At 42.4% G+C, this 25,923-nt stretch overlaps 1 long non-coding RNA gene across 1 annotated transcript; it reads left to right on the top strand.

Annotated features, from left to right (window-relative positions):
* The first annotated feature begins 8,649 nt into the window (after positions 1-8,649).
* On the top strand, positions 8,650-24,246 carry LOC126235907 (uncharacterized). Its single transcript, XR_007544839.1, has 3 exons — positions 8,650-8,745; positions 23,146-23,204; positions 24,089-24,246. It is a non-coding gene; the product is annotated as an uncharacterized LOC126235907 (long non-coding RNA).
* Positions 24,247-25,923: the final 1,677 nt, after the last annotated feature.

Below are 25,923 nucleotides of genomic sequence, written 5' to 3'. Positions count from 1 at the left end.
AAGAAAAAGAGACACAATACACACTAACAAGCTCTTGTAGTATCAAGTACACTACAATATGCACACAAACAATGAATGGTACACAACAATTAAAAGAATGAAGAAGTGGTAGGACATAATTAGAATAAAGAAAAGAAATCATATATATACAGTAATTTTTGCCACTATCAGAAAATTTTTGCATTATATAAAGTCAGAGTTTTTTTGTAAATAACAAACATATGTAAAACAAAAATTGTAAATATTTCTACACATCAGAGGGACATCATCACCAACACCAGTCACCAGCTCCCTTAACACCAGATGCTTCGAGATAGCGATGGAGAGGCTACAGACATGTTGAGAAAGCACTTAGGGCAATAACAAAAACATGAAGTCCAATGCCACACTCGAAATGCAGGTTGCAACCAGGTTGGACTTCAGGAGGACAACGCGCAGCACGGACATTTCATATGTCACGACACTGCTACACAACAGAAGAGCGTGGTGAGAATCATAATATGACGAGACGACAATGAAGGTACAAAAAATTACTAAGATCTACGAACTCATCAAGTAACAGTTGGAAAGACAGTCAGATCCTACAAATCCTATATCACTCCTACACTAAAATTCACATATTCCTAGCCAAAGAAGAACAGAAGAATGCAAGAAAGAAGAGAAGAACAGAAGATGCAAGATGAAGAAGGGCAGAAGACAGGAAGATACCTTTCTCTCCTATCCTACAAAGCAAATTGCTACAAACGTCTTTCCATGAACTTCGAGGCATGGAAACTACTACAACCACCTCTCCAAAAATAAACCTTGAATAGTCAAACAATACAAGCGAACGGCAAACGGAATATTAAGTAGTATCAACCAACATTATCTAGAAATATATTCAGCAAAATGAACAGTATTCTCCCTACCACATCATCAAATCACCATACCGAACCAGGTGTGAAGTACCAAGACGTCACAGCAGAATATTGGGTGACGATCGTCGGTAGTCAACTACAATCATCGAACTGCCATACCGTCTCAGGTGTGACAGCAAAGGAGTACCAAGACATCAGTGTTTATGAAGTAAACCACAGTCATCATCATCAGTTAAAAGTACCACTCCATGATGACAATGTCAACAAGTAAGACCCGGTTTCACATGCTAGAGTGCTTCTCTCATGATTTGTGACACCCATACAAATGAGTCGACGCCTTCCAGTCTTTCAGTGCGGATCGTCGAGTACAGAAACTGACTCAGTAAAAAAGGAAAAGACTGATATAACACAAATGTAGAGTTAAGGAAATGATATATTTGTAAAAGTAACTGTTTCCTTTCTTGTAAAAATAATTATTTTTATTATGTATGTTAAGTCCACAATTTATAGATACCTTAAACCTTTTGTAAAGAAACTTAGTATAGTTATATAATCTCACAAACTCATGGAAAGTCTATTTATTTCTTTTATATGTAAAATTAGAAAAGGATTTATGCTGCAATTTTCTTGTTTAAGTAACACTCAAAAACACCTTTTTGGGGTAATAATATTAATATGAAGGATAGAATTAAGAGGAAACACTGCTTCATTCATACAAAAAAACAGTGACACACAAAGAAAAAGATAATGCCTAAATAAATAAAACAAAGTAAGACATCAGAGCTTTTGCGAACATTTAGGCAAGCTTAACTAAAGAAAATATATAACCACACTAAAACATGATACTCTGCACACTTACGAGTTTAGGAAAATTAATATTGCAAAAACAAATTTTTGGAAATGAAAAAGAAAAACAGAGACAAATATTGGCAACGACAGAGACTAACTACCTTTGTAAACTCTATATTTTTTTTAAAAAAATTCTTTATTTCCATAATAATAATTATCAAAAGTAACCCACCACCTTAATGATTAGTGGGTCTTAATTTTCTATAATGTTATTATAATAGCAGCTACTACATGGGTTAATGGGCAGACTACTTCTAGTGTTAGCATAATTTCTAATAACTACAAGTGATTAGTGTTAACTGCCTGCGGCGTTACACATGTGCCAGTGTTAATATAAACCTACTTGGGTGCCTGGCACATAGAGTGAAACCCTATGAGCATGCCCCTGGCACAGGGCAGGCAAGAAGTTAATTGTCGCTGCAGGTTCCTAATCTACTATCCTATTCTATTTTACTAAAAACTACTACCCAATCTACGTCATAATCGGTGCGTTTGTCAAGTTCGTGAAGTAGATCACCCCAGTCCCCCTAGTGCTGCACGTGGCGGATTCCAACTGTTAAGTCGACCTATCCACGAACAGGCGGTACGGGATTGGAGTGCTGGATGCGATCGGTCATTATTAACTAGTCACGAAAGTCTCTCAAGAAAATTGTTAGTACTTTTCGTGATACCTCGTTGGCTAGCGTGTTCAGTGTCTGAAAGGTCTCTTCTTGTCTGAGTAGGTCGCAGGTATTGTTACTTGGTAGTTGTTGTCTTAGTGCGGCTGCTACATCATCGAAAAGGGGGCACTCGTAAACCACATGGTCAGGAGTACCCTCTGATGCGCCACAGTCACACGCGGGCGTCGCCCTTTTCCCAAACCGACATAGATATGTCGGATAGGGGCCATGACCAGTGAGGAAGTGGAACAATCCCCGAGTTAGCTCAAAATATTTCATTTCCATTCTTTCCTTTACATTTGGTAGGAACTGAAAAGATCTTCTATCAGCTTCGTCTGTCTCCCATAACTCCTGCCATAAATCTTCACCCCTCCTCCTTATCTCCCCAACAGGTGCTCCCATAATTTCCTCTACTTTTGTAATGTTATCTTTCTTGGCCCAGTACCATGCGGCCTGCTCTCTTATTTTTATATCCAGAGGACAGAGCCCCATTATGATTAACAGGGCTCCCCCCGGGGATGTTCTATAATCCCCTACAGATCTTAGTAGCATGTTCGTTTGTACTCTTCTCACCGTCATGGCGGGCACCACCCTCGTGAGCCTGTGAGCCCAGACTCCCGAGCCGTAACCCACTATTGACGTCAATATACTGTTATGATATAATTTTATTAGATGAGGCGGAAGGTGAAATCTTTTATGTCCAATGGAAATGAGGTTATTTAATAGTTGTAATGCTTTCGGGGTTACGGTTTAAATGTGCTTTGCAAAGTTCCACCTTTCATCGATGATGATTCCCAAGTAACGTGTTTCCCGTCTCCGGAGAACTGGCGTGCCCTCGATTCTCACAGTTGGGTTTCTAACTAGCTGCCCTTTGAGTAAGAGATAAGTCGATTTAGTACATGAAATAGTCATCTTAGTGTTGCGGCACCATAGTTGTAATTTCTCTATTGCTCTCACTATCTTAGGTTCTATGTCCTCGCTACTTCGGCCGCCGACCAACAGGAGGAGGTCATCAGCGTAGGCTATCACCTCTAGCACATCTTCAGCCCGTTGCAAGCTGTTCAGAAGAGGCTCCATGTGCTAGTCCCAGAAAAGGGGACCCAACAAGAAGCCCTGGGGGCATCCCTCGCTAGGGGATGATAGCCATACCTCCCAATCCTCACAATAGCTCCTCAGACAGCCATATAGCAGCCCTGGACACTCTTTCTCCCGGAGGCAGGAGAAAAGCGATGGCCACCACAGGTTGTCGAAGGCGCCACTGATGTCCACCATGATGCCAACAACATACTTATAAAGGGCTGAGCCGCAGATCTCGACTGCCAAGGCGATTGCGTCAGATGCCGATGGCCCAGGCCTGAAACCGAATTGCCTGTTGCTCATCCCATGCAGCATGCGGTGAGCGGTCAGTCTGTTAGCTAGTAGTTTTTCCAGAAGTTTGCCAAATCCATCCAGCAGACAGATGGGTCTGTAGGATTTGGCCTCGGCAGGATCCTTCTCAGGGCTTTTCTTAATAATCACTACGTTAGCAACTTTACAGATCTTCGGAAATCTGCCCTTCCTGAGGCATTCATTGAAAAGGCGTGTAAGTGGTGCAACTAGCTGTGGGGCTAAGAACTGCACCACCTCCGCCACAATGCCGTCTGGCCCAGGGGCTTTCCCTCTCTTTAGTTACTTGATGAGAGCGGCAACCTCCTCCTCTGAGAAGGGGAGGACCGCTCCATCATTTTCGTACCTAACAAGGTCATGGTTTCGTAGTTGTTGCTGCCCTTCGGTATCATCATTCCTATCGTCATCAGGCAGCAGGGACCGGAGGAGGAGCTCAGCAGTTTCCTGCCAGGATTCCATCATCCCACCCGTGTGCCTGATCGTTGATAACATCATTGGGGTACGGATCTTCTCCCTTACTAATTTATAGGGCACTGCCCAAGGGTCAAGGGCCTGTATATTTGCCTAACAACAAAACATAAATTGTAGAATTTAAAAAATAGAAACAATAGCTATAAAGAAATCATTAGAAAAAAATTGTTAAGAATGGCTGAGAAAAGTTTATTGGAAAACCTAAAAGAACAATTTTTGCCTGACTTTGTCAATATTTTCCTCGGCATTGACAAACCCCAGACAAAAATGTTGCCAGAAGGAGGGCGGTATGCAAGACATCGAGGTCTCCTGACCTTCATTTCTTACATATTCCGCACTCACAATCATATTTCGCACATCAAGACGCTTCATTCGAACCCCAACTCAATAAGATAAAGTCAATGTTGTATGAATTCATGTGAACGATATGCAAATAACTAATAAATCGCAAGTGCACACCATGGTTGAAATACTTGAGGCTGGCGTACACACATACATTCCAGACATGACGGTCACGGGAGCTTTTAGTTCGAGAGAGGCAACCGCACACCAAGAGGCCAGTCCCAACTCATCTACGTCGGCCGGTGGACGCCCATGGACCGGAAGATATACCCATTCACGTCTGGCGTGGAGAGGCGCCGTTCCGTTGTCACTCTTGGAGCGAGGAACAAGTCTTTCCTCAGTACTTCACTGGGAGAGCACCTCTGTGGAGAGCGAATCGAAGTGCGACTCTCTATACTGAGTCCTTGCAATTAAGCGTTGTTCACTGTGGTGGCTGACACACTTATTGTGCGGTGTGAGCGGACAGAGTTATAGTTAAACGCCTGCGAGCGAATTTTTGAGTGGCATCGCGGTGGACTGGTTATCTGACCGGTGTACCACGCCAATAGTTAGATTAGGGGCGAATAGGAATCCTTGACTTCATCAAGGCGTAGGGAGAATTTGATTGGCGAAGGTCAATCCAGATAGAAAGAGAGTTATCTTATTTGTCAGCAGCGAGCGGCGCAGACAGCAGTCATCACAGCTTACGGTATTGTGCACTACAGCTATTGCGAGCCCCATATTTCCTCCACAACAGCACACTTCACTGCATTTCACACGGGGCAGCCTCGACCGTACCTAGCAACATACTAAAGGATAATTATTCAAGTTGAGTAGGTGCGCCTCTCAACCATTCTGCCAAGTCAACAACAATCTTAAACTTTGTATAGAAATTTCATTAGCGAATCCTATCCTTAAGAGGTAACTTCACATTCCGAAAAGAACCAGGATACAACTTGCACAATTCATAACTAAAAGTGCCATTGTGATATCTCAGAATTTTTGGCAAAATAAATAATAACTTCCGTTAGTTTCATGCTTTTCTTACACTAACTAGCACTACTCCAGTACCCAAGTATCCCACTAGTTACGTAAGAAATTTTGTGAATTTTTATTTCATTTCCATACAGCGGACGACTCCAGAAGATATTTATTGCTGAAAGTTTTTCAGGCATTTCTCTTTAGAACGTTAGGAGCGTCTGTCTGACTTCTGACTTCTGTAGTAGTGTGGGGGTGGAAATTGCAACTTGCAGGAGCCACAGGGTAAAGGGTACATCTCAGATTAATCCGTTGCGCAGAATAACAGAATCTCAGATCAACCCCACGCTCACAACTTATATGAACTGAAAGGTGCTACTTCTGAACATTCTGGCAAGCCAGAATGTTAATAAATGGAGGTGTGTGAATTAACAGGCGAGCTGTGGCGCCCTGGAAATATTATATGTTCGTAGTTCGAGCGGCCGCACAGGGCACTCGACAAAGCTGCGGTCCGGCAGCAAACACGTGATGCTGAACGTTAGTCGGACGAGAGGGGTAGCCTCAGCGCATGGTTCAGCCATGTGGCTGGGAGTTCCCTGGTGACGCTGTGTTGATGAAGGAGACACGCTGGGAGTGCCACAGATGGCGGACTTTGTGAAACCTTATTGGCAGACATTTCACAGTTCGTATAGAAATTAATAGTAGCCACATGAATGATGACACCTCAAAAAGAAACACGTAAATTACCATTATTTGCACAACGATTCTGATGTTGTATTCAGATTTTCAATATCTTTATTAATTTAAAGTTTAGTATCTGTCGGTAAATTATAGAAGCAACACCAGCAACGAATTTCCAAAATCTAAACGCTTCATCCGATTTCGGCGATCATCGTGTCTTTAGAAAGCAATTAGTGTAAACCTAAATTGTTATGAATTACAGGCATGTAACTTGAATAGTATATGAGTTATTGGCAGTCAAAGTGGCCAATTACTATCGAGCGTGACGGGCCATAAGTACTCCACAATTACACGAAATAACGGTAGCAGCATGCTTATAAATATATTTATTCACCTATGTCTTTGTTTATATCCGATATATACTATTCATAAAGAAATTAGTTAAATATTTACTGTGTTTTAGAAAGTATAGAGACATTAGGCTACTGGCTGTCCTTTTGTTCTATACCTTTGATATACGTCTATTTAATTTGTTTATGTATTTAATAATGTGTGTTAGAGCGTGTTTATGATCCAGCCGTAGGAATATTTATTTAATTTGAAGTTATGTCGAAAATGTTTCATTATGATTGTGAGTGTGCGTTGGCTTGAAAACAGGGTGGGAGCGCTCTAGCCAATCACAGCGCTCGTGAATGGGGTGACTGTATGGAAGTGGGAGAACAGTATGAGAGAGGAGAGGTAGTTGGAACGGTACGACAGGAGACGGGGAGGCTGCACGCGACGGCGCGATGGAGGGTAGTCGCGAGAGGGACTTGGAGAGCGTAGAGTGGTTTACGCATGGTCGTGACAGATAGAAATATCTCGTAGTGCTGACTTATGCACTTGTGAGATTTCCGTGGATTCTACAGTGAAGACGTAGGGTGCGTTTAGAAGTGAATATCTTGCGAGCTTTGTTGTTGTTCATAACTAATTACGTGTAGTAGGAATCTATTGTTTCCCTGTTATTCAACTTATCTTTTATTTAATTGCTGGACCGTCGACACCAATAAGTGTTTTGCAGAAATATATCGCATTCTCATAGATACTTCTACTCTTGTACTCATCATTTAAAGTCGTTAAGAAAGTACTTGCAGATTTTATTTAATTCTAATCTTTCATTTATAAACATCTTTGTTACGTTGTAAATTTGCAATTGCCGAGTGATAGGAGCCTTCGGCCATTCGAATCATGTGTAGAGTCATACTGTAGACTCAGTAGTATTTGGCCAGTAATGCAGCAACTACGTATCACAGCCCCAGAGATCGAAACCAGCCAAAACTTTTAATATTTCAACATTGAGTCGGAGGGTACGTGGTTGAGGGCCACCACACCACCATTATTTCAATTTATTATTTGAAAGTCCGCAACCTCATCCAATTCCTCAGTATTTTATCAAACTTTACTGATTTTCAACCTTAGGATTTCTTTTAATAACGAAATGTACCCTCATTTACGAGACAACAACATAACTACCGACTTGAGCACACTCTCAACACTGCTATGATTGCATTCAGTAGGGTGGCTTACCCCGTCAGAGGTTCGAGTCCTCCCTTGGGCATGAGTGTGTGCGTTGTCCGTAGCGTAATTTAGTTAAGTTAGATTAAGTAGTGTGTATGGTTAGGGACCGATGACCTACGCAGTTTCTTCCCATAAGATCTTACCACAAATTTACATTTTTACATTCAGTAGCGGTGACAATGCGTTACGTGAATTGGCGCGATGTACCTAATAGACGCAGCATGGCACACTTGTTAACATCTGCCTCGTTCGCGAAATCGGCATTATGGAGATAAAGTTGAGACTTCCGTTAAACAACATCAGGTGCAGGATGCAAGCTCTCCTGGGCCGGAAAGCACTAATCTCTATTTATCGCGGTAATATTGAAGGAAAATTAGGCCATGTGCCTCACAGATACAAACGTGACTAACGAAAGGTTAAGAAGTCGAGTTGACTTGATTATTAATTATACGCTGTTTTCTTCATAGAAGTGCATTTCTTATTTTTTCGCATACCGTGTTTCTGGAAGTACTCAGTTCAGTTCAGTTTTTAATTTGTTTGTATTTGTCTGACTGTGATGCTGCTGCAAGGCGCAGATCTTACTACCGTATCGTACATTTGAGGCTGTGCTGGCATCAGATCGAGACTAGTGATTCCTTGAGAGTATACAGTGAAATTGAATCCTATTATTTCGCGCTGGAAATGGCAGAGCTGGTATTCTGTTATGGTTTAGGCAACAGTATCAGGCGACAGATCATGTCACGTGCGACGATAGATATCCGCAACGTTGCTATCCTCCTGTGGAAGCAAATATTCAGCAGGCTGTTGCAGCGACTTGCTGTCACTGAGTCATCCTCAACAAGGATGAGAGAACTATGAAGACCCCCCCCCCCCCCGCACAGTTCGCACGCTGTAAATACGAGGAGTGAGTGTTGCGCCGAGCATGATCTTCAAACAAGCGTGTGAAGAATTGGAGCTGCTGAAGAGGTAAACTACGCTCTTGTGTGGTAAGTCCTGCACAAGCAGTTGCTTTAATCATGTCATGTGAGCAATCTCTCGGTCGTCTAGGCCACCGTGTCGGATTAAACTTCTGCCGATAGGTTCTAAGACGGGGCGATGAAGGTCTTCAGTTCACAGTTTTGCAGTTGATTTGATGAGATAGGATACACTCGAAGTACGATAACAAATAACCTCGTCGTGCGATAATGGAAGCAAGACATCAGTTTCACTTTAGTATAGAGTAGGCAAGAATTGTGGGTGACAGACTCTTAGGGCCATTCCATTTACCGGACAAAATAACAGGTGCTATTTGTCATCAGTTTCGGTATGATAAATTATCCGCGGCATTGGAGAAAGTTGCCCTTCCGAAAGATAAGGGCACTGTCTTATGCACGACATGGCCCAACCACATTTTCTAAGGCTGGTAAGACAGTAACGCACGATGGATTGATTGTGGAGATCTAGCATCATGGTCACCTCGTTCACCTGACCTTAATCACTTAGAGTATTGGTTTTGAAAATATTCAACACATTTGTGTGTTTCACAGCTACCAACAATGTGCACGTATTACAACCCTATGTGTCCCATGAATACTGCTAAATACGAGAGCAGTCGGTGTATTCATACGAGTTCGTGATTATTTGAGTAGGGTGACCAAGGAATGTATCGCAATGAGTGGTTACTTCATTGATCACCCCCTGTTGTATCAAGCGACAGGTGACTATCGTTCAACAGAATGGCCCTTATCTCAAAAGAAGTATTTGTTTCCAGATATATGTTTGCAGGACCTTGTTTCGTCCAATAGGTATATGGAACACTTTTTTAAATTCTCTTTATAAATGTTTAACAAGCGATACGTAAAATCAAGTAAAATAGCCAATATTAACGTGCATTTACGTCTTGTGAAGTGGTGGATACAACGAAAACGTTACATTAGTAGCAGCGAAAGCTTGAAATCCTTTTGTCGCAGAGCGTGATGCGTGGAAATAATTCTTGTTATTTAAAATCATAAACTTATTTTCCCACATTAGTCTCGAATATTAATTTATAAAACACATACTCCCGTGTGTTAAAGTCTGTAGTTCGTGTTTCGTTCATCACATTGGCAGTGTGTTGGTCACCCACTGAAAACCTCCTACCCATTTTCAAATTTAATCTGAGTACTGTCTTTAGAGTCAACGCCTTGAAAATATTTCCCTCGTGTACAAGAGTTTGGCTCGTAATTGAATGCCAACGGTATCGATTTCATTTAATTACGTATTTGGGGTAGGAAAAATTTTCATAGCACAACAGTAACAGTAGTGGATCTTGAACACATGTTCAAGCAATGTAAAATTACTTCCAATGTAAAGCTTACTAACACGATATGAAAGTGTATAGCATTCTCCCCTAAAGGCAGCATGCTTGGAGTGGGGATACAGACTCATTGTCGTATAAACTAAAACTTGTGCAGAAGAATCATGAAGCACATCAGTCATTCTCAACATATTCAAGAACAGCACATGCCTGAAAGTTTTCTAGCGCTCAGACTTATCTTATTCTTGCTGCAATATACATGCAAAAAAGTAACTTTATAATCTGCCGATGGCAGCTTGTATAAAAAATGGCTCTGAGCACTATGGGACCCAACATCTGTGGTCATCAGTCCCCTAGAACTTGGAACTACTTAAACCTAACTAACCTAAGGACATCACACACATCCATGCCCGAGGCAGGATTCGAACCTGCGACCGTAGCGCCAGAACCGCTAGACCACCGCGGCCGGCTTGAAAAAATAAATAAATAAATAAATAAATAAATCCACTGGAGGCAGAACGTAATTGGTCAAGTGTGCTCCCATGGTTATGGCACATGCAACCAAGAAAGCACGATAAATAATTAATTAATGGTTCCGGGATGAACGATAATTACAGAGAAATAGGAATAATGGTTGATCGTTATTCAATAAAAATAACACGTTAACTGAGCAACTAAATTACAGAAGTCATCTAAGGGCGACGTGGAATACAGTGACCACAAATCATCATATTCTGAACAAAAGAAAATTCTTATCCCCATTGTAATACAAAATAAGTGGGTTAGTAACGAGAGCTATGACCTATATTCACGGATGGGTCTATGAGAGACCGGTACTGATCCTAGGAGGTGAACAACGGATTTAGCCTTTGTCACAAAGAAAGTACATCTGTAAATTTTAAAATTTTGAACACGGCTGGAGGCAGCAACTTTGGAATGCAATCTTAGTGAGGAGAAGGTAGAAAACAGACAAATCAATTTCAATGGTAAAGTTTATTAAGAACCTGTTGATCTAAATTAGTAAACTAGTTGCATTCATGAAGCACTTTCTAACGACAGTCAGCACGATTTTTGTCGTTTATTATTATGAAGGCGAATTTGATCTTCGTTTGTGCCTGATGGCTACATATTTACCGTACCTCCAGGACATTATATAGCCAGTGTTAGTGATTGATCTGTATGAAGAAGACGTTTTCATAGGCGTCGAAACCTAGGTCATGGGGTTTTAATAAAAAGTACTATTGCAAACTGATCTGCTTTTCACAATTTTCTCACGAAGGTCACATCTGTAATGTTAAAAAGTTCTCTGCAGCTCTGTCCTACCTAATTCTTGCTGTAATATGGATGCAAAGAAATAACTGTGCAGTCTGCCGATGGCAGCAAGCAAAGTTATCACTACAAATTTTTGTAGATCTGCCACAGAAACTACGACAATCTGTTGTTTTCAGAATTTTCAGGTGCTGCTGCGGATGGAAATTACAATTTTTTTTATGTAGATGTGAACTGACAAGACAGATGGTGGTTTATTCGAAGGAAGGAAGCTCCTGTTTAGAAGTTTTGTCGGCGACGAGGGGTGGTGTAAGACAGTCGTCGGTCTCAACGTGACCTCTACAATTTTTTATCATTTCTCAGGTCTTCTTAACATTTTTCATTAAGTACCCATTTGTTTAGCTAGGTACACGTGTCGGTTATCTGAATACTGAGCTGATTATTCGAAGTACGAGGACGGTGCAGAGTCCGTGCGAACACGCAGTATAGCCCTGCATTCCTTCAATAACCAATCAGAAATAGTGGGGGTGAAGTCATTTGATTTGCCTTCAGACAGAAACTTGGAAGTCTTGGTCTCTTATGCTTCAGCTCTGTCTTATGACGGATGGCCAACGGCCTTGTCGCAGTGGTAACACCGGGTCACGTCGGATCACCGAAGTTAAACTCTGTCAGGCTTGGAAAGCGCTTCGTTGGGTGACCGTTCAGGTTGCCAAGCGCTCTTGGCAAGTATTGTGCACTCAGAACTTGTGAGGGCAATTCAGGAGCTACTTGATATAGAAGTAGCGGCTTCCGTCTCGAAAGTTGACAACGAACAAGAGAGCGGTGTGCTGACCATGTGGCCGTCAGTGCCCGCATTCAATAACGCTTTCGGCTTAGGATGACCCGGCGGTCGGTCGGTACCGATGGGCCTTCCCTGGACTGTTCGGACGGAGAGAGGGGAATTAGGACGGTTGGATTGGGCCATTTGCCTTTACTATCTTGTGTTTCTTCTGTTGCAAAGCAGAAGGCTGCATCTTTTCTTTTTCTAATCTGCCACTATCAGCATCTTCTTGCTGAGTTCTCTTTCAGAGGAAACGGGCCGTCTGTCTATCTCTCTCTGCCTCTCCATTATTCCTTCGCCCCTAAAAACGTAACGGTTACTTTCGACCGTCTTCAACTATTGCCTCTTATCCCTGTAGCTCATGTACTCTGAAAGGTGCCAATGTAAACCGCATTACTACAATAAACACAGACTTTTTCCTATTGTATTTATATCTCTCAATCACCTACTACTTTCCATCTACAATCTACTCGGAGTCCTGTACCAGAAGTGTCCGGTGCAAATCGGTGACCAGAAGTGCGATGTCGAATTCCTCTTTCCCCCGCTTTACGAGGTGACTGTCTAGCGAACGTCTTCACATATCCTGCACAGGTGGACCAAAGTTAGAACCGATAAACCGGGCCATATTCGTAGGGACAGTGTGCGTGAACATATACGTACGTTATGCTAAAGTAAGCGCTCACAGCCGTCTTGTGGTTGCTGGCCCCCCTGGCGCCGCTGAGTCCTCACTGCCGGTCGCTCTGCGCCGCAGCCGCGTCGCTGCGGGCACTGGAAGCGGCAGATCCACTGTAAGTGTTTCACAGCTTGTGTGTAGCCTGGTGAAACCTTGCCACAGAGCAGACGTAGCCACTTAGTGAATGCCGCTGCCTGTAACGACCCAAGTTATGAATGGCTTTCAAGGCGAAAAAGACGCGATTATCAACACATCACTGAGTTTGAACGAGGTCGTGTAATAGGCTACGAGAAGCTGGATGTTCTTCTGCGATACTGTAGAAAGACTTGGCACAAATATAGTCACTGTACATGACTGCTGGCAGCGGTGGTCACGAGAATGTACAGTCGCAAGAAGACCGGGCCCCGGACGGCCACGCGACACTACCGTGAAGGGAGGCAATTGTGTTGGGCGAGTGGGTCCGGCGCAATGCACTGCATCTGCAGCACCAATTTCAACAGCAGTTGGCACCACAAGCTTTTACAAATCGGCTACTTCAGGGACAGCTCCGAGCCACACGCCCTGTAGAGTGCCTTCCACTGATCCCAAACCACCACCATCTGCGACTTCAATGATGTCCAACGAGAGGTCACTGGAAGGCAGGGTGGAGGTCTGTTGTGTTTTCTGATGAAAGCTGGTTCTGCTTCGGTGCCATTGATGGCCGTGTGTTGGTTACAAGGAGGCCAGTTGAGGGCCTACGACCAACCAGTCTGTGGGCTAGACACCTGGAGTTATGTTCTGGGGTGTGGTTTCATATGACAGCAGGAACACTTTCGTAGTTATCTCACGCACACTGACTGCAAATATGTACGTCAGTCTGATGATTCGATCTGCTGTGCTGCCTTTAATGAACAGAGTTCCAAGGGGTGTATACCAGCACAATGACGCTCGCCCACATATCTCTGAAGCAACTCAACATGCTCTACAGAGTGTCGACATGTTGCCTTGGGCTGCCCCATCATCAAATCTGTCTCCAATCGAGAACATCTGGGCCACCATCGGACGACAACTCCAGCATCATCCCCAAACTGCATAAGCCGTCCCTGTACTGACAGGCAGGGAACTGCATCCCACAAACTGACATCTGGCACCTGTGCAACACATGCATGCACGTTTGCAAGCTTGTATTCGACATTCTGGCGGTTACATCGGTTATTAAAGTATTAGCATTTCACATTTGCAATGGCTTATCTTGCCCTTACATTTACCTGTGATCTTAAAATGTTAATCACTTAAATATGTTACTTAGATATATTCTCGTAATTTCATTACTCTACAATAGTTATTTTTTGGTGTTGCGATTTTCTTTCGGTCAGTGCATTAAAATGTGCTGGTCATTCAATGAGCATTTGTACCAGTAGCAACCAGAGCAGTTTTACTTCTTTCCCGTACAAAGTCATGGGACTTCCCATTGAGTACTGTTCAAACGTGCCCTGTAGCCTGGTGTTGTCTAGCGCAACAGACATCCCGCCTTTTTAGCCTCTTGTGATTGCCCAAATGCACTCACTGTATAAAGCAGTGGAAATTTTCCGTTGAATTTCTGTTCAAAAGTTTGTGGAGTGGTTCAGAACAATGGTCTCCTGCCTCTGTTAGCATCCTTCGATCGGGCCAGTATCGGCCGTCTTTCCTAGTGTTTGGCGATTGGTGAACTTCTCCCCCCACTTTGCAGAAAAGCGGCGGACAAAGGCGGCTGACAGGGATGACTAGAAAGATTTTTGGAAAAAAACTCTCCCTGAGGACGTCCTTGAGAGCATATCGAGCTCCTCGGAGCAAGCCTAGCAGTTTCAGTTGTGGTCTGGATTAGCTAAACATTTTGCGTTGCAATGTGGGTAATCATCACATTTACTTAAATTAACAGTCAAGAGTCCGCTTCCGTAGCGTAGCGGCAGCGTTACCGCCTATCACGCGGGGGAGGGGGGGGGGTTCGATTTCCGGCAGGGGACTGGGTGTTGTGTCCTTCATCATCATTGACTCGCAAGTCGTCGATCTGGCGTCACCTACAAAGGACTTGCAATACGGCGGCCGAACTCCCCAGGTTGGGGCCTCCCGGCCAACAATGCCATACGATCATTTCATTCCAACAGCCAAGAAATTCAATTCAAAAAGGATGCATTTTCATTTTCTCATTTTAATGTGGATTTTGATGATCCCATACTTTGAGCTGGGTCTGGGACTGAACCACTGTTTTCAGCATGATCGTTAGTTGAGTTGAGGACTTGCTTCGATGGTTGATAATTGGTTAATGCTGTCTTGTATCGTGTGAAGTGAATAAATGAATACATTTCTTGCTTTTCTGCTTGAACAATGAGTGTGACCCCTGTACCAAGTTATCATCATATAAAAATCTTTGTCATTCTATTACTGATCGCTTTCGGTGATTTATCTGTAATTCTGTTTTCCATTTTGGTCATTTTAATCACATTTCTGTTTCACGTATGATAATACAGGATGGACTTGTACGCCTGTGTAATACCAACCACCACGTGGGCCATGAGCAGACTATTTTTTTGGTAAAAGACTGGCCAATCGATAAATTCTCGTCATGCCGGGCGCAACAAATCCCTATACTTGTATCTAAATTTGCATGAGTCAGACTTCGCCAATTTTTATTATATTTTTTGATGGACTGGTTCAGGAACTGGCTACACCTTCAATATCGCCTTTCACACGTATCATGTTCAGTTTTCTGAACAGAATGAATACCCATAGGGTGGAAAAGGTCTCAGTACGTTGCGATTCATTGAAGTTATTAAGACCATGGTAAACATGGTGGACTTGGATGCTTGTTCCTTTAGACCCTACTGTAATACGGTAGTGTTATAATGTAGTATGTAAATGCTGTGTAATTTGTTACCATAGTTTTAGGTCACATGCATGATCGTGCGTTGTGAAACTCACAGAGTTATTGACTCTTCCTAAAGTGTCTGTGTCACGCCGAGACGCCGTGTTGGTGTTAAAGATAACGACTGATTAGTGAAAATCTTCACTTCATCTGAAGGAGCCATACTGATAATATTTGTCTCTTGATGCCTGAGGTGTACTGTGCGAGGGAAGAGATTCGCTGTTAACAGAGGCCAGTTTCATGGAATATGAGGCACCCTCCGACTTCTTCACGTACTGAATTCCTATCTCCCTGTGAAATCACTGATACAAAGAAGCTTTTACTCGGGAGATGTGTGGCAAATACGTAATGAAGTCAGTTCCCTGTATCGTCGTGTCTAGCTCTCAGCACTAATTTGCAATGCGCATTCAGTTAACTTACACGCTGAATGAAACAAATTTTCGTATGGACTTCGCATAACGCTGCAGACAGTGGAAGTGTGTTGTGGAAATGCTGTTCCGTCTTTTACAAGCATTAGACAGCTCTTCGGATGTCAATGCTGTATTACAAAATTGGTGTCCCGGAGAATAACACTTTTGATTTTGTATACGAATGAGAAATATGGACAGGAATTTCACAAAGAATAGGGACCATTTTGAATGTATTTATAACTTCATTCATTCCTTAACAACAAGTAACTGCCGGCCGGGGTGGCCGAGCGGTTCTAGGCGCTACAGCCTGGAACCGCGCGACCGCTACGGTGGCAGGTTCGAATCCTGGCTCGGGCATGGATGTGTGTGATGTCCTTAGGTTAGTTAGGTTTAAGTAGTTCCAAGTTCTAGGGGACTGATGACATCAGAAGTTAAGTCCCATAGCGCTCAGAGCCATTTTTGAACAAGTAACTGGTTGGTGTTACCCATTATTAGGCAAACAATGTGTAATTCTAAGTCTGACTGCGGGCTATGCCAGCCTCTCATGTTTGCAAAACTCGTCGAGGTGCTTCGTTTTTATTCCTTCCTTGGAGAACTTACACTCGTGGTCCTATCCTTCGTACTTAGTAGATGCCGAAAATTTTGGCAAGCAGTTGTTCGATTGGTCCTTTCTGACTGCATAGTTCCTAAGTGGTCATATCGGGCTACATTGTCCATATTCTCAGATTCCAAGGCCTTGGACAGTGTATTGATTCCTTCTTGTATTTTACACTGAAGAATAAATCTGAAGGATTTATTTACGTTACGAAGACCTACTGGTGCACTTCGTTAAATTTTTTACGCGTAAGGGTTACGATCACAGAGGAAAATGTCGCTCAACCACTTAAAAAAGACACTAATGTATTTGGAGCGCTTTTTATCGTACAAAACTAGTACCAGGTGGTCATTTGACTCTCCACCTGTGAAGTCAATCACGACAGAGATGTGCTGTGAATGTGTCAGTAGGTGGTATGAACTCTTCGCAGTAAGATGCATCTACGAGGGGCATTGAATAAGTAATGCAACACTTTCTTTTTCTTCGCCAGTTTCGGCTGAAAAACCGCAGAACTTGTTGTGTGACATCGTGGAATATTGCCGCTTCAGCCGCTATAATTTCATGAAGTTCCCATAGCCCTCAAAATGACGTCTGTAACGGAGGTGCATTCCAAGCAGAGAACTTGAGTTTCTTTTGCCGGAAAACCAGAGCATCGCAGACATTCATAGGCACTTGCAGAATGTCTACGGAGACCTGGCAGTGAACAAAAGCACTGTGAGTCGCTGGGCGAAGCGTCTCTCATCCTCCCAACAAGGTCGCACACACACCGAGCGTGGTGGCGCAGTGGTTAGACACTGGACTCGCATTCGGGAGGACGACGGTTCAATCCCGCGTCCGGCCATCCTGATTTAGGTTTTCCGTGATTTCCCTAAATCAGTCCAGGCAAATGCCGGGATGGTTCCTCTGAAAGGGCACGGCCGACTTCCTTCCCCATCCTTCCCTAATCCGATGAGACCGATGACCACGCAGTCTGGTCTCCTTCCCCAAACCAACCAACCAACCAACCAAGGTCGCACAACCCTGTCGGATTTCCCGCGTGCCGACCAGCCGCACACAGCTGTGATCCCTGTAATGTTGGATCGTGACGTCACTCTCAATCGAGGTGATCGACGGATCGCAGTCGAAGACCTCGCTGCTCAACTGGACGTCTCTGTTGTTAGTGCTGACACACTCGTTCGCCAGTTGGGATAATCAAAGGCATATGCCTGCTGGGTTCCCCGCCGCCCAACAGCAGGCCATAAAGAGCAACGAGCCGGCCGCGGTGGTCTCGCGGTTCTAGGCGCGCAGTCCGGAACCGTGCGACTGCTACGGTCGCAGGTTCGAATCCTGCCTCGGGCATGGATGTGTGTGATGTCCTTAGGTTAGTTAGGTTTAAGTAGTTCTAAGTTCTAGGGGACTTATGACCACAGCAGTTGAGTCCCATAGTGCTCAGAGCCATTTGAACCATTTTGAAGAGCAACGAAAAACCATCTGTATCTAATTGCCTGCGCTTTACGAGGATGATCGTAGCAATTATTGTAGAATACTGTCACAGGCGATGAAACATAGTTTCATTACTTTGAACTGGAAACAGCACGGCAATCCACACCACGTGTCCTTCGAAGAAAAAGTTCAAGGCCGTATCTTCAGCCCGTTAAGTCATGCCGTCGGTCCTCTAGGGCTCTGAAGTGGTTATTCTGTTTCATTCGTGCAACGATATCATGCTACTATCAGGAAACTGACGTAATGACTACAGCATGTTCGTCGCCACAAAAATGCGAACGCACGTCTCCTTCATCATGACAGAGCAAGACCACGCACAAATCTGCGCACCTGGGAGAAACTCACAAAACCCTACAGCCTGGTCGTCGGTCAGTAAAGTGATACCGTGCAAGCACACAGAGCCTCCCTCTAAGGTGGCGTAAGGAATGAATGGAGATTATGTTGAAAAAGAAGTCAGTTTACTCATATTGAGTATGAAGGGGCGATCTGTATTTACTTCCTTAGGAGAAAAAAAACCTTCTTAGACAAGATCGCAATAAAACACTGTATTGTGGATAACCGGTTTCGTAAACTATGTTACCATCATCAGATCTGTAATAACATTACAAAAGGTGCTACAGACTGTTTAACAAATAATGCCAGATTAACCCATAGAGGATTTAATGACAACATATCTTCGTACAGGTTATTATAAAAATCTTGTGCCAGATGTACACAAAATCTTGCCATTAAATCTCCAGATGCACAACGTATGACATGAATGATGTTTTGGCTCGTCAAAAGTAAAAGTTAAAATTACTATTTACACAAATCACCACAACACTGGATCCATATGATCACACGTCATGCCTAGTAGGGCGCCAAAAGACTGGCTGTCAACAGCCACCGCGTGAAATGGACAACAAGCACGACAGGCGTCGCTGCAATGCATAGTTTCTACCATTAAAAGTCAAATACATAATTTAAAATCAACCATGATTCCAAATATAAAAGTTATAAAGTGCTAAAAATTTTTTTTGATGATTTCTGCGTGACAGAAGTTAAGGCATTCTATACATCATATTTAGGATAAATGCACTATATCATCACAAAACTGCAAGTACCTTTATGACAGCATAGCTAAACAAGTGCCAGCACAAATAAAAAAGAAAATAAAAAATTTTGAAAACATTATTAAAAGAAGTTAGACTGAATGTCAAAAAAACTTTTAGGAAATTATTAAAATACAGCGGTGTTCAGCACAAAGACTGGAGCTAGCGCAACTAATCTTAAAATTATAATGTTATAGTGCAACACACCATGCTTAGAGCACGGAAAGATTAGGCGATGTGATTGCCTGTATCAAGGCCGTAATTACTAAGTGGCATGCCAACACAGAGCGGTCAAAATTCTTACAGCCTGCTTCTTAGAATGAGCACACGGACGTATGTGGCCAAATAATACTGAACAAAAAACAAAATGTGATCCTGAATCCACAACCCTACGAAATCTCATTCATTTCATTACATGGATATAAATTACGAACACATATATATAACGATGCCTAGGAATATTGCCATGTAGCCAACTATCTGTCTTCATCCTTCAACCAACACAAAGGCAATCCATTGTGGATGGTATTCCGAATAACTCGCAGAATACACCAGGGATACAGCATGGGCTCAAATAGTTAATACTTGAATACTTGTAGGCTATCATTAATATAACGTTCTATTACGCCATTGTAGCTCGAAGTCCACGTGCATCAGCATATAGTCACAGGTACTAAAGAGCTAACTACACCAAATACTCGACGCCTGCTTGCAGCAAGGCAAAACTGCCTTCTACCCGAAGAGTAGAAGACTATAAATTAGCTAGATACCTAGCTATGAAGTATATCATCATCCTGCGACTTGTACACCGCTACGTAGCTTTGCTTTGGACGTAGACCTCGAGCTACGTAGCGGTATATAAGTTAGATTAGATTAGATTAGATGTCGGATGAGGGATGATGTATTTCATAGATAATCCCGTAGAAAACATCTGCGGCTATTTGCAACGGCGGATGAAACATAGTAACTAGCATCCCCAGAGTCTGGGATCTAATCATCAGCTGGTTAAGGAATACCTGACAAATTTGTCGCCTCTTTCTCGCCGAAATGAGGCCATTGTGAAGGCTAGAGGCAATGTTACAAAGAATTATCGTGATGTCTCCTGAGCGTGACCTATTTGTTGGCAATTAAACTCTCTTAAACTGCATACACGGGTTCAGATACGACAACTTAACGGGTTAGATTTAGTGTCTTTAGTGCTATTTTGGGAAGTTTTAAAGGAACCAGTATTTAAATACTGCATATGGAGCATGCTGTCGCAAAAAAAAGTAGATGTGCGTATTTGCTTCAACATACAGCGGTGTTTTTTGATTAGCTTCACAGCAACTTTAAGGACTAATTCATTTTTGCACACTATTGTATTCAGAACTGATGACGGATTCTCCAACATAGCCTGGGCCGCAACATTTGAGCACGTCTAGTTCCTTTCGTTCTATAGGTTGAGTTAGTAGATGATAGAATCTTAATGTAGATTGATCTTTGACCTGGGTAAAGAAGTCAGTGATTTGCAAATTTTTCCTTTCCGTTTCAGTTCCTTCTTATACATTTTCTCTTTCTTCTATCCTTCGTGCGCCTTTGTGTCCGGGGGGGAAGGGGGAGGTGGGAAGGTGGAAGGAGGGATGCGACAATGGCCTTACTACTCCAGCCTCATTACGCCCTCCTACTGTCGCTTAATAGCTTTCTTAATTACTCAGTGATCGGTTGTCGTACGTCCTCCTAGAGTAAACAAGACACTGCGACGCGTCGCACATCTCAACAATACAGCGGGGACTCGGCGGCGGCATCAGTTTGAGACGAAGACAACTGGCGAGCAATATGAATGTGTTCGTCCCAGTCAGTACAATGTTAAAAATGGCCTTGAAATGCAGTAAGAACATGGATCAACGATAGCAGCCAGAAGGTATGCTACCAACGTCCTAGTTCTGTTAATCCGTGCCTACCCAAAACTCTGGCAATAAGCCGACTATTCCTTTTGGCGGACGCACTAGGACATTCTGACAGTCATAAATGTATACTGAATCTGGGGTCTTTGACAAGGCAGTAATCTTCAGAGTAATTTGATTTTTCAAACCATTCGTCCAAGCTATTTATTACGGATTATTGTATCTGAAGCAGTTTGAGCAGGGAATGCAGAATTTCATAAAGCTTGTAATTACAGCAAAATACGAATACTACAAAGTACACATACCCTAAGAAGCACCGTGCAATGACTTGTGTAGATAATGTCCGACAAGTCGAGTGTGTTACTGTGTCTTGAAACACACTTTCTCCTTTCACGTGTGATCAGAAATAATACATTTTTATAAGACTTTCTAACATATTTCGGATTTAAAGTATTGACACGTATATTTTACAGAAAATTAATTTGCCTTTTAAGTTACAGACGTCTCAAAAAGCATGGCTATCTATAAGAAGAAATGCGATTTTCCCTTTTTTTCTGCTGTCTTATAATTAAATTCATCGTCATTGTGGTACTGGAGTTCGTAAACTCAGTCCCAGTACAAGGCGCCCTTGCGTTATACGGTTCTAGCCTCCTTGAATAGTTAGAGGTTGGTGGTACTGGAGATGTTACCATTTTGATATCTACCGCTGCTACCTTGGGTGATAAAACGGTGCCTCACGGAACAGGCCTGTCACAGTAATCGTCATTTCTAAATGCTGTTTCCTATTCGTTGATAATTTATGGCAGGAAGTATCATTTGTCAATGTCCTCTTACTGCAATAGCGCGGCAATACCGATGTGTCTATAAAAATGTTAGTTACAGAAGCTCTGCTGGTTCACACAACCCATTTTCTAAATGTATTAGGGGGAGATAAATTATATGAAATGGCAAGATAACTGTGGTTCTCGAATAGGTGTGCCATAAAATTAAATTAGGCCTTCTCTAAATATAACTAATTGTGTCTGCAGATTAAAAAGTGCAATCACACATATAGCTTTTTAGTGTATAACTCAAAATCACCAGCTGGAACCCAGTAAATTGTGACTCTTACAATTTACTTCTCATGAATTTCTGCAGCTGCAGAACAGGCTTCAAAACGCTGAAACTAGAAAATCTAAGAGTATCAATGTTTTTATATTTCGATTTCATCTTAAAATAACCCATACTTTCAACTTCACTTTTCAGAACAGCTCGTGTTCTCTGAATAACTGTGAATTTTACGAGTAACATAAAGTGAAAGCGGCCATAATGGATAAAAGTCGTACTGCTTTATTTGCTTCTACAGCTTGCTTAGTCCCATAGAATAAGTATTTAGTTGAGAATTAAGGTGAGCAATTATTAGAGAAAAAGACATCACTGTAAGTCTAGCTATGCCATTGTTATTTCATCCTCTCGTCCTGGTAAAGCTCGTCGAAGTGCTTATCTACGGTGTTTATTGGTTTGACAGGGAATTTGCACTCCATGCCTCATCGTTAAAATATGCTGAAACTTTCGCCAAGCAGTTTATCGAATAATCCTTTAATGGCAGCAGTTTCCGACATTTCTTTACATAAGAGCTGTGACGACCACACTCCTAGATTTCAATATCTTTAATCGCTATATCGATTCTCACTAGCATTAAGAACGCCAGTGAATCTCTCTTTGCGTAGTTCGCGTCGTGTATTCAAACCGACGTTATAGATTCAGTCACCATGATGTTACGTCGGAAGTACTCGCAGAACAAATTTTTGAACGCTACTACCAGTGGCCAAAACATTCGTTGATTTTCTCAAATGTTATGTTATGCAGTGGTGTCTCCTGATAAGTTTCACAGCGTCTGTGAGGACTAAATTTAAATGGTGGGATTCCCTTTTTTTGCATAGCATTTTACATGTCACTCATGAAGGACGCTCCGTTACACCGATTGGCTGCAATGTTTGCTCACATTTACTCCCTTTCGTTTTACAGATCCAGGTGACTAATGTTCGGATCCTAACATAGATTCATCATTGACATGAGGAAAGGAGGTAAGCAATTCACATACTGCTACTTCTGAAGTACTTACAGAACCATTTACCTGTATGATTATATTACCACAGCGAAATACATCCCTTCACTTATAGCTTTTAGTAATATTTCCACTTTACTTGCCATTTAATCTTCCCCTTAATATTTCTCCCTTTCTTCCCTTCGACCATTGGCCTAGTTTCCCCTGCGTAGTAACACCCCTGTCTGTTTCTTGTGCTATAACAGTTACAATTATTCAGTCATTGTTATAATTTATGTTTATTGCAGCAGCAATTGATAAAGAGGGTGGCAGTATACTAAGGCCATTGATAAGTAAGTGAATAAATAAGTTCCAGTACTTCCAGATATTTAAAGTTTTTGTTTTGTCATGTTGGTTTTGAAATGCAAAACACGAGTTTCAGAGCTGGTGGCCAACATTATCTAAAGTTTGCTGCTGTTTAAGACGGAAATTAACTAATTCCCCCAAATACACTTAGGTCGTGTGCAGTATATTTCCCCATTTCTGTCGCATATCGCTGTAATCGTTGAAACTTTCGTGATCGTCGTTTGTTACGAAGTTCTTATAGAGTTTGAGCTAGATGCTAAGAAACAAACTTTCATCTATTTTAAATGTTGACATTTCACTGTGATCTTTCTGTGTGTTGTAACTAATGGCTCTCCATGTTCTGTAATGCACATTTTATGTTTCTCATGTGAATTTAATTCGATTTTACTTCAGTTCTTGTAACTTCATTGTAGGAATATTACGGTAATGGGCAAATAAGAGAGAATGTTTTCTCTCACACTTATGACTAAGATATTTTAGTATGTGTACAAAATTGATGTCATAAATTCATCATCAAAATTGGTGTTTAAACCTGCAAATTATGAATCTTGTTCGCAGCTCGTGGTCTTGTGGTAGCGTTCTCGCTTCCCGCGCAAGGGGTCCCGGGTTCGATTCCCGGCGGGCTCAGGGATTTTCCATGCCTCGAGATGACTGGGTGTTGTTGTGTCGTCTTCATCATCATCATTCATCCCGATTACGGTAGGAGGAAGCCAATGGAAAACCACCTCCGCTAGGACCTTGCCTAGTATGGCGGTGCTTCTTTCCCGCATCGTCCCCTACGCTCCTCGGAGTATGAGACATCATCATCATTATTATGAATCTTGGCTCTTCTGCGGTACATATTTTGGAGATTAAATGTGAGAACGAACACCTACAGGCCTATCAATTTTATTTCTTTGGTAAGTATTATTTTAGCGCTCTTCTCGTAGCATGGAATTACTAAGCGCTGGTTGGAGTACCCAAGGGCCCAGCTCTTTGGAGACAGAAACCGCCTCAATACACACCAAGTGAAGATGGCATATGGCGTCTGGCGTGTGTCAAACGCCGACGCCCTCAGTCTATGCCCCCCTGCTGTTCCCACGACAGTCTCCTTGTCCCCTCGCCCCCCCCCCCCCCTCCTCTCCCCCAGTAATTCAAAGGTTACTGCCACGAAGTATAATCACCTCCTTTCTTTGGCAACCATTACGATTTACTGGCCTATCACAGTTTCAGTCCCCACTCTGTGCCTCTTGCCAACACGTGGCCCTCTGTTAACATACTATAACTGACATTTGATAGCTCTTATCAGCGTACAAATTATCGCAACATGCAGTGTAACGCCTTGGAAGTGGCTGTTTAATGTTTTGGGCACTACATGGGAATTTGGTGTACCCAACTCTTTCATCGCTATAATCTTCTTATCTTATCCCTTTATAAACATTTTGTCAGTTTTCCTTAGACTTAAAGTAAAGAAAATGTTGCATGATTTACCTTTCACTGACGTTTTAAGTAGGCCATTAGTTTACAGGAAATGTATTCGCAATTACAAATATGAACCACAATCGGCTGTATACTGGAATGACGGCAATGAAAATTAGTGCTAAACTGGGACACGAATCCGCATTTCCCACTTAACGTCAGCAGTCGCCTTAACTTCTTCACCTGTCCATGCAGGAATCAAGGCCAGACCCGAACGTTCGTGGGTCTTAGTTTGTGTGCCACATCCTGCACACGTATGTTAAAGACATTCCCACCCCGGAAGGACATATTTATTGAAATGTAGAGGGCCTGGAACTGGCGAATAAACAAGAAATAGCAGTACCTGTATTATTAAGAAATACCGCTCAATGTTCCTTGAGACACGAAGCATGCATGCCTGAGGGACCATTGCATCATACTTATTAATAACACAGGTACTTTTATATTGTGTTTATTCACTTAGTTTGCTTCAGTTGTTGTTACTTGTTCTTGATTAATGTATATTGAGGTTCTTGCACTTGGAATGTTTTAGAAATTTATGTTGGTTGCACTGATGCAATTCTGTTCGGGATACCTCATTATGTTTGAGTTCAAATATATTATAGGCTTCTGCAACTGATGCTCGTCAATTAGATCGGACATTATCTTTGTGAATCACTTCTGCTACCTTTCTTGTAGGTGAATTTGACTTGATTTTTCTTCCAATGACTGTGTGCACCTTTTCTGTAGAACGGATCTGCGGCATATTAACTCACTCGTATAACTTATGGTTTGTTAGCTAACTCAGCAGCAAATTTTCTATAGTTACGGGCATTCCATTCGACCCAGCAGCTCGTTTAATTTTCGCGATTTCAGTTGTTTCTCAACACCACTACCAGTTTGCCAACGACTCGTGTTTGGGGAATTAAACTGGTACCATACTCCTGAATGCTCCT

This window comes from Schistocerca nitens, chromosome 1, assembly GCF_023898315.1.
Source record: "Schistocerca nitens isolate TAMUIC-IGC-003100 chromosome 1, iqSchNite1.1, whole genome shotgun sequence".
Lineage (NCBI taxonomy): Eukaryota > Metazoa > Arthropoda > Insecta > Orthoptera > Acrididae > Schistocerca > Schistocerca nitens.
This window is presented reverse-complemented; position numbering and strand designations above follow the sequence as displayed.